The 14,876-nt window shown below is 48.0% G+C and overlaps 1 protein-coding gene across 1 annotated transcript in view; it reads left to right on the top strand.

The window, feature by feature from the left end:
• LOC123491646 (proline-rich protein 36-like) overlaps nucleotides 1–14,876 on the top strand; it is an 81,088-nt gene that overhangs the window by 52,608 nt on the left and 13,604 nt on the right. The gene's annotated exons all lie outside the window — the stretch shown is intronic.

Genomic DNA, 14,876 nt, shown 5'->3' with positions numbered 1-14,876 from the left:
GGTCTACAGTAGCCTCAACAGCACTCTGTAGGGTAGCATCATAGTGTAGCCGGAGGACAGCTAGCTTCCAGAGGCATTGACTTCAATACAAAACCTAGAAGGCTCATGGTTCTCACCCCTTTCCATAGACTTACACAGTAATTATGACAACTTCCGGAGAACGTCCTCCAACCTATCAAAGCTCTTGCAGCATGAACTGACATGTTGTCCACCCAATCAAACGATCAGAGAATGAATCTAGTACTGAAAGCATAAGCTACAGCTAGCTAGCACTGTAGTGCATAAAATGTGTGTCACGGATTCAGCCGAGGCTGCTCCTCCTCCTTGCTCGGGCAGGCTTCGGCGTTCGTCGTCCCCGGAGTACTAGCTGCTGCCGATCGATGTTTCGGTGTTTGTCTTGTTTGGTCTTTATTGTGTACACCTGTTTCCCATTATGTTGGATTGTACTCCCTATATTTACCCATGTCTCTCATTTGGTTATTTTGTGTGTGATTGTTCGTTTGTCATTCCGGCAGTTCCTTGTATGTACGGGTCGTTGTGTTTTTCCTCTCTGTTTTGGAGGTTTGTTGTTTTGTACGTTATTCTTACTGTATTCAGTAAAGAACGTTGTCCGCCGCTCAGTGTCCTGCATTTGACTTCTCTACCGCATACACGTCGCTTGACAGAATCACACACCAACACATGGAGTCAGCAGGAGCGGCGATGCCAGATGGATCACTGGAGGAGCGCGTATCACAACAAGCGGCCATGATCCAGGCTCTTGGCACCGCCATGGAAGGGGTAATGAACACCTTGGAGCGATGGGAAAGAGGAGGTTTGCCCACACCTCCTCCGAGGATACCACCACCATCAGCTCTACCCATCGCCTCACCTCCGGAGTCCAGTGGGATTCGGCTCTCGCTCCTGAGGGCTTATGATGGCACCGCGGCCGGGTGTCAGGGGTTCCTGCTCCAAGTGGAACTCTACCTGGCAACCATCCACCCGGTGCCCTCGGGATACGAGAGCGTGTCCGCCCTCATCTCCTGTCTGTCCGGCAAGGCACTGGAGTGGGCCAACGCCGAGTCGGGGGGAATAGACGCCGCTACAGTAAACTATGCAGAGTTCACCCGCCGCTTCAGGGCGGCGTTCGATCATCCCCCAGAGGGGAAGGCGGCGGGTGAGCGTCTGTTCCACCTCAGATAGGAGAAGAGGAGCGCGCAGGAGTTCGCACTGGATTTCCGGACTCTGGCTGCTAATGCGGGATGGAATGAGAGGGCCCTCATCGACCACTACAGGTGCAGCCTGAGGGAGGACGTGCGTCGGGAATTGGCCTGCAGGGACACCAACCTAAACTTCGATCAACTGGTGGACATGTTGATTCGCCTAGATACCCTGTTGGCTACCCGCGGACGTCCGGAGTCGGGGTCGTCCATTCCATCCCCCAGCACCTCCGAGCCGAGCCCTATGGAGCTCGGGGGTGCTGGTGCTAGGAGAGAGACCAGGAGAGAGGCCGTCCCCTGCACCAACTGTGGCCGCAGAGGACACACTGCGGTTCGGTGCTGGGGAGGGTTTCCTAGGAGTCGAGGCAGTAGGCCGCGCACTGATGAGTCATACCAGGTGAGTAATCACCCAACTCACCCAGAGCTCTCTGTTGTACATATGTGTATAAAAGTTTTGTTTCCCGAGGTTTCTTCTCATTCCCAGCATAAGGCGCTAGTAGATTCAGGCGCAGCTGGGAATTTTATCGATAGCCGGTTCACGTATAAGTTAGGGATTCCTATTGTCCCAGTTGATGTGCCCTTCCCCATCCATGCCCTAGATAGCCGGCCTTTGGGGTTGGGATTGATTAGGGAGGTCACAGCGCCACTTAAGATGAAGACGCAGGAGGACCATGAGGAGATAATACAGTTGTATTTGATTGACTCTCCTGCGTTTCCCGTGGTGTTGGGGCTTCCCTGGTTAACATCTCATGACCCCAACATTTCATGGCAACAGAGGGCTCTCAAGGGATGGTCTGATCAGTGTGTCGGGCGGTGTGTAGGTGTTTCCGTAGGGGCCACGACGGTGGAAAGTCCGAACCATCCTCCCACCATGCACATTCCTCCTGAGTATGCCGATTTGGCACTCGCCTTCTGTAAAAAGAAGGCGACTCAATTACCACCTCATCGACAGGGGGATTGTGTGATAGACCTCCAGGTAGGCGCTGCGCTTCCCCGAAGTCATGTGTATCCCCTGTCTCAGGAGGAGACGGCAGCTATGGAGACATACGTCACCGAATCTCTGAGACAGGGATACATTCGGCCGTCCACTTCTCCTGCGTCCTCGAGTTTCTTTTTTGTGAAGAAGAAGGATGGGGGTTTACGCCCGTGTATTGATTACCGTGGTCTCAATCAGATTACAATCAAATACAGTTATCCTCTCCATCGGATTGCTAGTATGACGGAGTCATTACACGGGGCGCGATTCTTCACAAAATTGGATCTCAGGAGCGCGTACAACCTGGTGCGTATTAGGGAGGGAGATGAGTGGAAAACAGCGTTCAGTACCACCTCGGGTCACTATGAGTACCTCGTTATGCCATACAGTTGAATGAATGCTCCTTCAGTCTTCCAATCATTTGTGGACGAGATTTTCCGGGATTTGCATGGACGGGGGTAGTGGGGTATATTGATGACATTCTAATATACTCCGCTACGCGAACCGAGCATGTGTCCCTGGTGCGTCGGGTGCTGGGTAGACTGTTGGAGCATGACCTGTATATGAAGGCGGAGAAATGTCTGTTCTTCCAGGAGTCCATCTCCTTCCTGGGACATCGGTTGTCCACGTCAGGGGTGGAGATGGAAATTGACCGCATTTCAGCCGTGCGTAATTGGCAGACTCCTACCACGGTGAAGGAGGTGCAACGGTTTTGGGGTTTTGCCAATTACTACCGGAGGTTTATCCGGGGCTTTGGACAGGTAGCAGCTCCCATCACCTCCCTGCTAAGAGGGGGCCCGGTGCGTTTGCAGTGGTCGGCTGAGGCGGACAGGGCGTTTAGACATCTGAAGGACCTGTTCACCTCGGCTCCGGTGCTGGCACATCCGGATCCCTCTTTGGCGTTCCAAGTTGAGGTGGATGCGTCCGAGGCGGGGATCGGTGCTATACTGTCTCAGCGCTCGGGCACGCCGCCAAAGCTCCGCCCCTGCGCTTTCTATTCTAAGAAGCTCAGTCCGGCGGAACGCAATTATGACATGGGAGACAGGGAGCTGCTAGCGGTGGTCCAAGTCTTGTCTGGTGGCACTGGTGGTGTGGGAGGTCGATGCGGACATCGAGCGGGCGTTACGTGCCGACCCTACTCCCCCAGAGTGTCGAGGTCCGTGATCGACTGATATATTGGGCTCACACATCACCCTCCTCTGGTCATCCTGGTATTGGTCGGACAGTGCACTGTCTTAGTGGAAAATACTGGTGGCCCACCTTAGCTAGGGACGTGAGGGTTTACGTGTCTTCCTGCTCGGTGTGCGCCCAGTGTAAGGCGCCTAGACACCTGCCCAGAGGTAAGTTACAACCTCTACCCGTTCCACAACGGCCGTGGTCTCACCTATCGGTGGATTTTGTCACGAACCTTCCCCCCTCCCAGGGGAATACCACGATCTTGGTCGTTGTGGATCGGTTTTCTAAGGCCTGCCGTCTCATTCCTATGCCAGGTCTTCCTACAGCCCTACAAACGGCCGACGCCCTGTTTACTCACGTCTTCCGGCACTACGGGGTGCCTGATCGGGGTCCCTAGTTCACATCTAGAGTCTGGAGGGCGTTTATGGAACGTTTGGGGGTCTTGATTAGCCTTACCTCGGGTTTTCACCCTGAGAGTAATGGGCAGGTGGAGAGAGTCAACCAGGATATGGGTAGGTTTCTGAGGTCCTATTGCCAGGACCGGCAGGAGGAGTGGTCGGGGTATATCCCCTGGGCAGAGATAGCCCAAAACTCACTCCGCCACTCCTCCACTAATCTTACGCCTTTCCAGTGTGTGCTGGGTTATCAGCCGGTCCTGGCACCCTGGCATCAGAGCCAGATCGAAGCCCCTGCGGTGGATGAGTGGTTTCCGCGCTCGGAGGAAACCTGGAACGCTGCACATATCCATCTGCAGCGGGCTATCAGACGGCAAAAGACGAGCGCCGATCGCCACCGCAGTGAGGCTCCGGTTTATGCACCGGGAGATCGGGTCTGGCTCTCGACCCGAAACCTGCCCCTTCGCCTGTCCTGCCGGAAGCTGGGTCGGCGGTTTGTGGGGCCATTTAAAGTCCTGAGGAGATTGAACGAGGTATGTTATAGTTTACAACTGCCCATTAATTACCGCATTAACCCCTCGTTCCATGTGTCTCTCCTCAGGCCGGTGGTAGCTGGTCCACTCCAGGAGAATGAGATACGAGAGGCTCCTCCGCCCCCACTAGACATCGAGGGTCTCCGGCGTACTCAGTCCATTCCATCGTGGATTCAAGGCGTCGGATTGGGGGTCTGCAGTATCTTGTGGAGTGGGAGGGGTACGGTCCGGAGGAACGGTGCTGGGTCCCTAGGAGGGACATCCTAGATCCCTCCCTGTTGAGGGATTTCCACCGGAGTCATCCGACTCGCCCTGCTCCGCGTCCTCCTGGCCGTCCCCGAGGCCGGGGTCGGCACACGGCTGGAGCCGCGCGTCAAGGGGGGGGTACTGTCACGGATTCAGCCGAGGCTGCTCCTCCTCCTTGCTCGGGCAGGCTTCGGCGTTCGTCATCCCCGGAGTACTAGCTGCTGCCGATCGATGTTTCAGTGTTTGTCTTGTTTGGTCTTTATTGTGTACACCTGTTTCCCATTATGTGTGATTGTACTCCCTATATTTACCCATGTCTCTCATTTGGTTATTTTGTGTGTGATTGTTCGTTTGTACGGGTCGTTGTGTTTTTCCTCTCTGTTTTGGAGGTTTGTTGTTTTGTACGTTATTCTTACTGTATTCAGTAAAGAACGATGTCCGCCGCTCAGTGTCCTGCATTTGACTTCTCTACCGCATACACGTCGCTTGACAATGTGGTGAGTAGTTGACTCAAAGAGAGAGAAATACAATAGTTTAACAGTTTTGAACAAATTAATTTCTTCCTAAATGAAGGAGAAGCAAGAGAGAGAGAGATTTCCTCATTTATTTTCACTTTCAGTTTCACTTACTTAGCTAGCAAATGCAGCTAGCTAGTTTAGCCTACTGAAACACCCTGCTCAAACAGAGGGATGCTATGTTAGCTAGCTGGCTACGACTATCCAACACAACACTGGAACTCTTCCAAGTCAAGGTAAACTTTTGGTTTACTAATTTATTGCCACCGGGGCCAGTGTAACTGCTTACTGACTGTACACTGTAACGTTACTGCATTATTGTAGCTGGATTACAAATGCGTTAGTTCTATTAGCTATCCTGACCATGACATTACTTTAGCTAATAAGGTGACAACGATGGAGGCTGTGTGTAGCGGTTTGGCTTGGAAAGGTTTATTCGCCTGGTCACATACAGCTGATGTGTTGTGCATTGAAGTCCACAAGCGAAGGGAAGAGGCGAAAGGAGGAGAGTGCATAATGTAATGCAAGAAGGAATACAACGTGGCTGCTATTAAACTGTGAACTGTGTTTACGCGTGATCAGGGGTGTATTCATTCTGCCTATTCTGATGAAAAATGTTTCTTAAACAGAAGCAAACGGACCAAAACGGGGATAAACATACCTGAATTTGTCCAATAGAAACTCTTGTTTGCAACTGTTGGACTAATGATTACACCCACTATCAGCTAGATGCAGGCAAGAGTGTGCAAGACAGTATTGAATGTCACTGTCTGTCCATGTGTCACTGTCTGTCACATCAAATCTGTCTCTCGACCTTTCATTCATAGACTAGGTTGTAGCAACCTCATGATGGGTATAGAGAAAATTTGAGTATCATGTACTAGCCTAAACCTAACGCTGTTACATTTAACTGGGTGAATGGAATATGAATGACAGTCATCCAACATGCTGTAATAGAAATAAGGCCATGCTTATAAAAAAAAAATGGTCCTCCCTTATCTGAAACGGCACTGACCGCCACTGGTTTAAATAAAATAAAATAAAATTGTATTTGTGACATGCGCCGAATACAACAGGTGTAGACCTTACAGTGATGCTTACTTACAAGCCCTTAACCAACAATGCAGTATTAAGAAAAAAAAGTGTTATGTAAAAAAACTGATAATTAAAATTAAAAATAATTAAAAAGCAGCAGTAAAATAACAGTAGCGAGGCTATATACAGGGAGTACCGGTACAGAGTCAATGTGCCGGGGCACAGGTTAGTCAAGGTAATTGAGGTAATATGTACATGTAGGTAGAGTTAAAGTGACTATGCATATATAATAAACAGAGAGTAGCAGCAGCGTAAAAGAGAGGAGAGGGGGGGGACAATGCAAATAGTCTGCGTAGCCATTTGATTAGCTGTTCAGGAGTCGTATGGCTTGGGGGTAGAAGCTGTTAAGGAGCCTTTTGGACCTAGACTTGGCGCTCCAGTACCGCTTGCCGTGCGGTAGCAGAGAGAACAGTCTATGACTAGGGTGGCTGGAGTATTTAACAAGTTTTAGGGCCTTCCTCTGACACCGCCTGGTATAGAGGTCCTGGATGGCAGGAAGCTTGGCCCCAGTGATGTACTGGGCCGTACCTACTACCCTCTGTAGTGCCTTGCGGTCAGAGGCAGAGCAGTTGCCATACCAGGCAGTGATGCAACCAGTCAGGATGCTCTCGATGGTGCAGCTGTATAACTTTTTGAGGATCTGAGGACCCATGCCAAATCTTTTCAGTCTCCTGAGAGGGAATATGCTTTGTCATGCCCTCTTCATGACTGTCTTGGTGTGTTTGGACCATGATAGTTTGTTGGTGATGTGGACACCAAGAAACTTGAAGCTCTCAACCTGCTCCACTACAGACCCGTCGATAAGAATGGGGGCATGCTCGGTCCTCTTTTTCCTGTAGTCCACAATCATCTCCTTTGTCTTGATCACGTTGAGGGAGAGGTTGTTATCCTGGCACCACACAGCCAGGTCTCTGACCTCCTCCCTATAGGCTGTCTCATCATTGCCGGTGATCAGACATACCACTATTGTGCCGTCGGCAAACTTAATGATGGTGTTGGAGTCGTGCCTGGCCATGCGGTCATGGGTGAACAGGGAGTACAGGAGGGGACTGAGCACGCACCCCGGAGGGGCCCTCGTGTTGAGGATCAGCGTGGCAGATGTGTTGTTACCTACCCTTACCACCTGGGGGCGGCCCGTCAGGAAGTCCAGGATCCAGTTGCAGAGAGAGGTGTTTAGTCCCAGGGTCCTTTGCTTAGTGATGAGCTTTGAGGGCACTATGGTCTTGAACGCTGAGCTGTAGTCAATGAATAGCATTCTCACGTAGGTGTTCCTTTTGTCCAGGTGGGAAAGGACAGTGTGGAGTGCAGTAGAGATTGCATCATCTGTGGATCTGTTGGGGCGGTATGCAAATTGGAGTGGGTCTAGTGTTTCTGGGATAATGGTGTTGATGTGAGCCATGACCAGCCTTTCAAAGCACTTCATGGCTACAGACGTGAGGGCTACAGGTCAGTAGTCATTTAGGCAGGTTACCTTAGTGTTTTTGGGCACAGGGACTATGGTGGTCTGCTTGAAACATGTTGGTATTACAGACTCAGACAGGGAGAGGTTGAACATGTCAGTGAAGACACTTGCCTTTTGGTCAGCGCATGCTCGGAGTACACGTCCTGGTAATCCGCCTGCAGCCTTGTGAATGTTGACCTGTTTAAAGGTCTTACTCACATCGGCTACGGAGAGCGTGTTCACACAGTCGTCTGGAACAGCTGATGCTCTCATTCATTCTTCGGTGTTGCTTGCCTCGAAGCGAGCATAGAAGTGATTTAGCTCGTCTGGTATGCTTGTGTCACTGGGCAGCTCGCGGCTGTGCTTCCCTTTGTAGTCTGTAATAGTTTGCAAGCCTTGCCACATCCGACGAGTGTCGGAGCCAGTGTAGTACGATTCGATCTTAGTCCTGTATTGACGCTTTGCCTGTTTGATTGTTTGTCGGAGGACATAGCAGGATTTCTTATAAGCGTCCGGGTTAGAGCTTTTAGCTTAGTGCCGATGTTGCCTGTAATCCATGGCTTCTGGTTGGGGTATGTACGTACGGTCACTGTGGGGACGACGTCATCGATGCACTTATTGATGAAGCCAGTGACTGATGTGGTGTACTCCTCAATGCCATCGGAAGAATCCCGGAACATATTCCAGTCTGTGCTAGCAAAACAGTCCTGTAGCTTATCATCTGTGTCATTTAACAATTTGTTATTGACCGAGTCACTGGTGCTTCCTGCTTTAGTTTTTGCTTGTAAGCAGGAATCAGGAGGATAGAGTTTTATGGTCAGATTTGCCAAATGGAGGGTGAGGGAGAGCTTTGTACGCATCTCTGTGTGTGGAGTAAAGGTGGTCTAGAGTTTTTTTCTCCTCTGGTTGCACATTTAACATGCTGGTAGAAATTAGGTAGAGCGGATTTAAATTTCCCTGCATTAAAGTCCCCGACCACTAGGAGCACCGCCTCTGGATGAGCGTTTTCCTGTTTGCTTATGGCCCTATACAGCTCATAGAGTGCAGTCTTAGTGCCATTATCGGTTTGTGGTGGTAAATAGACAGCTACCAAAAATATAGATGAAAACTCTCTTGGTAAATAGTGTGGTCTACAGCTTATCATGAGATACTCTACCTCAGGCGAGCAAAACCTAGAGACTTCCTTAATGTTAGATTTCGTGCACCAGCTGTTGTTTACAAATATACACAGACCGTGAAATACACAAAGTTAGTGGACACCTGCGTCAAACATTCCAAAAGCATGGCCATTAATATGGAGTTGGTGCCCCCTTTGCTGCTCTAACAGCCTCCACTTCTTCTGGGAAGGCTTTCCACTAGATGTTGGAACATTGCTGCAATGACTAGCTGCCATTCAGCCACAAGAGCATTAGGGAGGTCGGGCAATGATGTTGGGCGATTAGGCCTGGCTCGCAGTCGGCGTTCCAATTCAACCAAAGGTGTTCGATGGGGTTGAGGTCAGGGCTCTGTGTAGGCCAGTCAAGTTATTCCACACCGATCTCGACATACCATTTCTGTATGGACCTCGCTTTGTGCATGGGGGCATTGTCATGCTGAAACAGGAAAGGGCCTTCCCCAAACTGTTGCCACAGTTGCCACAATCGTCTAGAAACTAAGGGGTCTAGCCCGAACCACGAAAAACAGCCCCAGACCATTATTCCTCCTCCACCAAACTTTACAGTTGGCACTATGCATTTGGCCAGATTCGTCTGTCGGACTGCCAGTGGATAAATGTATGAAGCATGATTCATCACTCCAGAGAACGCGTTTCCAATGCTCCAGAGTCCAATGGCGGCGAGCTTTATACCACTCCAGCCGACGCTTGGCATTGCGCATGGCGATCTTAGGGTTGTGTGCGGCTGCTCGGCCATGGAAAGCCATTTCGTGAATCTCCCGACGAACAGTTCTTGTGCTGACGTTGCTTCCAGAGGCAATTTGGAACACTGTAGTGAGTGTTGCAACCGAGGACAGATTATTTTTACACGCTCTGCGGTTCAGCACTCGGCGGTCCCGTTCTGTGAGCTTGTGTGGCCTACCACTTCGCGGCTGAGCCGTTGTTGCTCCTAGACGTTTTCACATCACAATAACAGCACTTACAGTTGACCGGGGCAGCTCTAGCATGGCAGAAATTTGATGCACTGACTTGTTGGAAAGGTGGCATCCTATGACGGTGCCACGTTGAAAGTCACTGAGCTCTTCAGTACGGTCCATTCTACTGCCAATGTTTGTCTATGGCGATTGCATGGATGTGTGCTCGATTTTATACACCTGTCAGCAACAGGTGTGGCTGAAATAGCCGAATCCACTAATTTGAAGGGGTGTCCACATACTTTTATATATATAGTGTATGTGTATATATGTGTGTGTGTCTGTGTTGTATGTAATGGGGAATATAACTATTGCAGACTATGTTTACTCTGTAATGGGAATATAACTATTGCAGACTATGTTTACTCTGTAATGGGAATATAACTATTGCAGACTATGTTTACTCTGTAATGGGAATATAACTATTGCAGACTATGTTTATAATATTTGTATATAATAGAAACTGTATAACTGTAGCATGACTATGTAAAATACTATGTATACCTGAATAACTGTATAACTATGTGTGAAATAATTGAGAGTGATAAGATGATCTACTGCAGCCAGTGTTTATTCTAAAGATTTGCACAAATAGAATGTGTTATCAGAATACCTCTTCAAATTCCTTCTTATAAGCTAACATTCATTCTATCCGTGTACCTCATCTGCAAAATCCCTGCCATATTCACTGTATCCATGGAAACTATGAGGAACCATCAATGCATGGGAGGAGAGGCTAACCCAGGGGGTGTGGCCTAGCTAGCCCTCATCAGGTCTCTAATGGAATGTGTGTGTGGTGTGTGTGTGTGTGTGTGTGTGTGTGTGTGTGTGTATGTGTGTGTGTGATGGAACAATGGCAGGAAGACAGTGGTTTGTTTTACTGGCCTCAGCACTCACAGACAACACTACCCTAACTGAAGTGTCTGCAGAGAAACCGAAAGGAAAATGAAAACAAAAACAGGAAGCTAGACAGAATTCTATCTGTCCAGTTAAAAAATATAGATTCTTCCCTGCCAAGGCTGGTTATAGTCCATTACAAGGCTGGTTATAGTCCATTACAAGGGTGGTTATAGTCCATTACAAGGGTGGTTGTAGTCCATTACAAGGGTGGTTATAGTCCATTCCAAGGCTGGTTATAGTCCATTACAAGGCTGGTTATAGTCCATTACAAGGCTGGTTATAGTCCATTACAAGGCTGGTTATAGTCCATTACAAGGCTGGTTATAGTCCATTACAAGGCTGGTTATAGTCTATTATAAGGGTGGTTATAGTCCATTACAAGGCTGGTTATAATCCATTACAAGGCTGGCTATAGTCCATTACAAGGCTGGTTATAGTCCATTACAAGGCTGGTTATAGTCCATTACAAGGGTGGTTATAGTCCATTACAAGGGTGGTTATAGTCCATTCCAAGGCTGGTTATAGTCCATTACAAGGCTGGTTATATTCCATTACAAGGCTGGTTATAGTCCATTACAAGGGTGGTTATAGTCCATTACAAGGGTGGTTATAGTCCATTACAAGGGTGGTTATAGTCCATTCCAAGGGTGGTTATAGTCCATTACAAGGGTGGTTATAGTCCATTACAAGGCTGGTTATAATCCATTACAAGGCTGGTTATAGTACATTACAAGGCTGTTATAGTCCATTACAAGGCTGGTTATAGTCCATTACAAGGCTGATCAATATTTTATTCAATATTAAAATATTAATAGACCTATTATTTATAACTAATTGATAGGCTATAATATAAAAAACAACTAATGAATTGAGAACTTAGAACAATCTTGGACCTGCAAGCTACACAATAATGCCTCCCAGAAATATGTAATGGTCAGGCATCAGGTGTCATGCCTATAGGGGGCACAAGGGTAGGTGCCCCCTCAGATTTGTCCTGTTTAAAAAAAATCTAATGTCAAATGAATTACTAAACTGAATTTTTACACTGACTGTACAAAACATTAAGAACACCTTCATAATATTGAGTTGCATCAACCCTTTTGCCTTCAGAACAGCCTCAATTCGTCGGGGCATGGACTCCACAAGGTGTTGAAAGCGTTCCACAGGACTTGCAGGAGGTATGTTTTTAAATGAATTTGATCAAGCTATGTAGCCTGTTGATTCATTCTTGATTAATAAATAAAACTAAAATGTTTTGTTATTTCTCTGTAAAACTAGCCACCTAGCAATTTTATGAAGTTGGCTTTAGCTAGCCAGCTAGATATTTTCCCTTTCTCCCATCCTCATAACTAGCTACCAAGCCATTTCAGGCTTTCAGTCAAGTTAGAGTAGCTGTCTATCTATCTTGGCTGGCATGCCTGCTGACAAGGTTGCTAGACTTTAGAAAAGCAAGCAATTACTAAATCTACTTGCATTCCTTTCAATATTTTACCCAGAGAGATGCAGAGAAGCATATTTCGTTTCTTTAAAAAAAGAAACACCGCCTCCTGAGTGGCACAGCGGTCTAAGGCACTGCATCGCAGAGCTAGAGGTGTCACTACAGACCCGGGTTCGATCCCAGGCTGTATCACAACCGGCCGTGATCATGAGTCCCATAGGCGACGCACAATTGGTCCAGCGTCATTAGGGGAGGGTTTGGCCGGGGGGGGGCTTTACTTGGCTCATCGCGGTCAAGCGACTCCTTGTGGCGGGCCGGGCGCCTGCAGGCTGACCTCGGTCGTCAGTTTAACGGTGTTTCCTCTGACACATTAGCGTGGCTGGCTTCCGGGTTAAGCGGGCGGGTGTTAAGAAGCGCGGTTTGGCGGGTCATGTTTCGGAGGACGCATGACTCGACCTTCGCCTCCCGAGCCCGTTGGGGAGTTGCAGCGATGAGACAAGATCGAAATTGGGGAGGAAAAAATTCTGAAATAACCACCACAGACAGCTCAAGAGGGATCCTTAGATATGCAGAAAAATACTTGGTTTGAATGTATTCTGGCACTTTATGATAATATCATGATTTTTGCGTATAAATTATGATGCCATGATATGTGCCTGTATTGATGATCCCATGTACTGTGATGTAATTTGTAATATCCCAGGCATGATAGTGCAGTATATTGAGATGTGTGATTTACAACAGTCAGAATGACACTCTCATTAAAATGACAATTGAACAGGTATGGAGGTATGCTTAGATAACCTATGCAGAAAAATATACATATTTTTTACAAGGAATTAGACATAATGATTATGGCTCTAGATTGCAGCAAAAAGCTGTTTCAGATGTTTGAAAAATGCTAAATTCTCCAACTTCCATTTCAGCACCCAAAGAATAGCACCCAATTACACAGTAGCCTACATTGTCCCATGTAACGGCGTGCTATTCTTTGGGTGCTGAAATCCGTAGTTTTTTTTAATCAAAACTTATTTTTATGTGACGTTGGAGCTCCAGTCTGCCCACACTAGTTGATGTGAAGTACATTGTAGAGTTGAGTTTAATTGGCTATAGCTATTGCAGTGATGACGTCGCCAGCTAGGTGAGGGTAACATGAATGGCTGCTCCCCATAGAATGTCACCTACTAGCCTACAGCATTGTTTCACTGCTGTCAGACTGTCGCTGTACATTACCGACCTACACTATCCATATCACACAGAGAGACAGTTGGAGCTTCACAGGGGGTTCGAATGTTTGTTTCAAAGCAAATTATTGGATATTTCCATGGAATATTAGCCTTCACCCCACTGAATTCCAATCGTTTATGGCTGTATAACTTCACATGGTTTTAAGTGTTAGGTAATACTTTTAAAGTATTTAAGTATTTACATGCATTTTTCTGTAGCCTATTCCTGTGTCATGCAAAGCGTTGCAGGTTGCTAGGGTGTAGAGACCTGTTGCTATGGGCGCATCGTGCTCGAGTGCCTGCAGTGTAGGCTGCTCCACAATGCAGCAAACGTCTTTGTCTTGTTTCATGGGCTTCACTGATGGCTGTTACTACAGTTTCTCAAACGCTTTAGTGAGAATAATGAAGGTATCGGATACTGTATTAGGCAGACGACCATTTTGTTGTAGTCTAATGTTTTTGCACATTATTTTTTGTGTTGATTTTGAGGATACCTGGCTGGCTACAATGTAGCAAACCATTCCAGTCGAATTGTAACATTGTAACACCTGATATAGTTGACTACTTTGAATGATGGTGATGATGATGATGATGATGATGGTGACACTGAGGTTACCTTTTACAGCTCTCTCTCTCGCTGATTGAAGAGGTCAGCTTCCTCAAACCCTGATCATATCTGACCAGCATCAGACCCTTTTGGCCTTTCAAGATCTCCTGCACACCTGGGAATGATTATTAACAAGAATTACAGTATGATTTTATAATTGTCATACTCAGGGTCTAAATTACAAATGTTTTGTCTTTGGGATGACCAACATCCCTTGAGGGCCCCTGATATTGTGTCCAACTGTCACGGATTCAGCCGAGGCTGCTCCTCCTCCTTGCTCGGGCAGGCTTTGGCGTTCGTCGTCCCCGGAGTACTAGCTGCTGCCGATCTATGTTTCGGTGTTTGTCTTGTTTGGTCTTTATTGTGTACACCTGTTTCCCGTTATGTTGTATTGTGTTCCCTTTATAACCCTCTGTTTCTCATTGTGTATTGTGCGTAATTGTTTTTCGTCTTTTCGGCAGTTGCCCATGTGTGCGGGTTGTATTGTTCCTCTCTGATTGAGGTTGCCTTTTGTACTTTGGATTTGCACTGTATCCAGTAAAGTATCTGCCAGTAGCTCGGTATCCTGCTCTTGACTTCGCCTACCGCATACACGTCGCTTTGACAGAATTACGCACCTTAAGACATGGAGTCAGCAGGAGCGGCGGTGCCAGCTGGATCAATGGAAGAGAGCGTAGAACAACAAGCGGCCATGATCCAGGCTCTCGGCACCGCCATGGAACGGGTGGTGAACACCATGGAGCGATGGGAAAGAGGAGGTTTGCCCACACCTCCTCCGACGATACCACCACCATCAGCTATGCCCATCGCTTCACCTCCGGGGTCCAGTGGGATTCGGCTCTCGCTCCCGAGGGCTTATGATGGCACAGCTGCCGGGTGTCAGGGTTTCCTGCTCCAGGTGGAACTCTACCTGGCAACCATCCACCCGGCACCCTCGGGATACGAGAGCGTGTCCGCCCTCATCTCCTGTCTGTCTGGCAAGGCGCTGGAGTGGGCCAACGC

The sequence above is a fragment of the Coregonus clupeaformis genome, chromosome 10 (assembly GCF_020615455.1).
Source record: "Coregonus clupeaformis isolate EN_2021a chromosome 10, ASM2061545v1, whole genome shotgun sequence".
In the NCBI taxonomy this organism is placed as follows: Eukaryota; Metazoa; Chordata; class Actinopteri; order Salmoniformes; family Salmonidae; genus Coregonus; species Coregonus clupeaformis.
The sequence above is the reverse complement of the archived record's forward strand: the minus strand, read 5'-3'. Positions and strand labels throughout refer to the sequence as shown.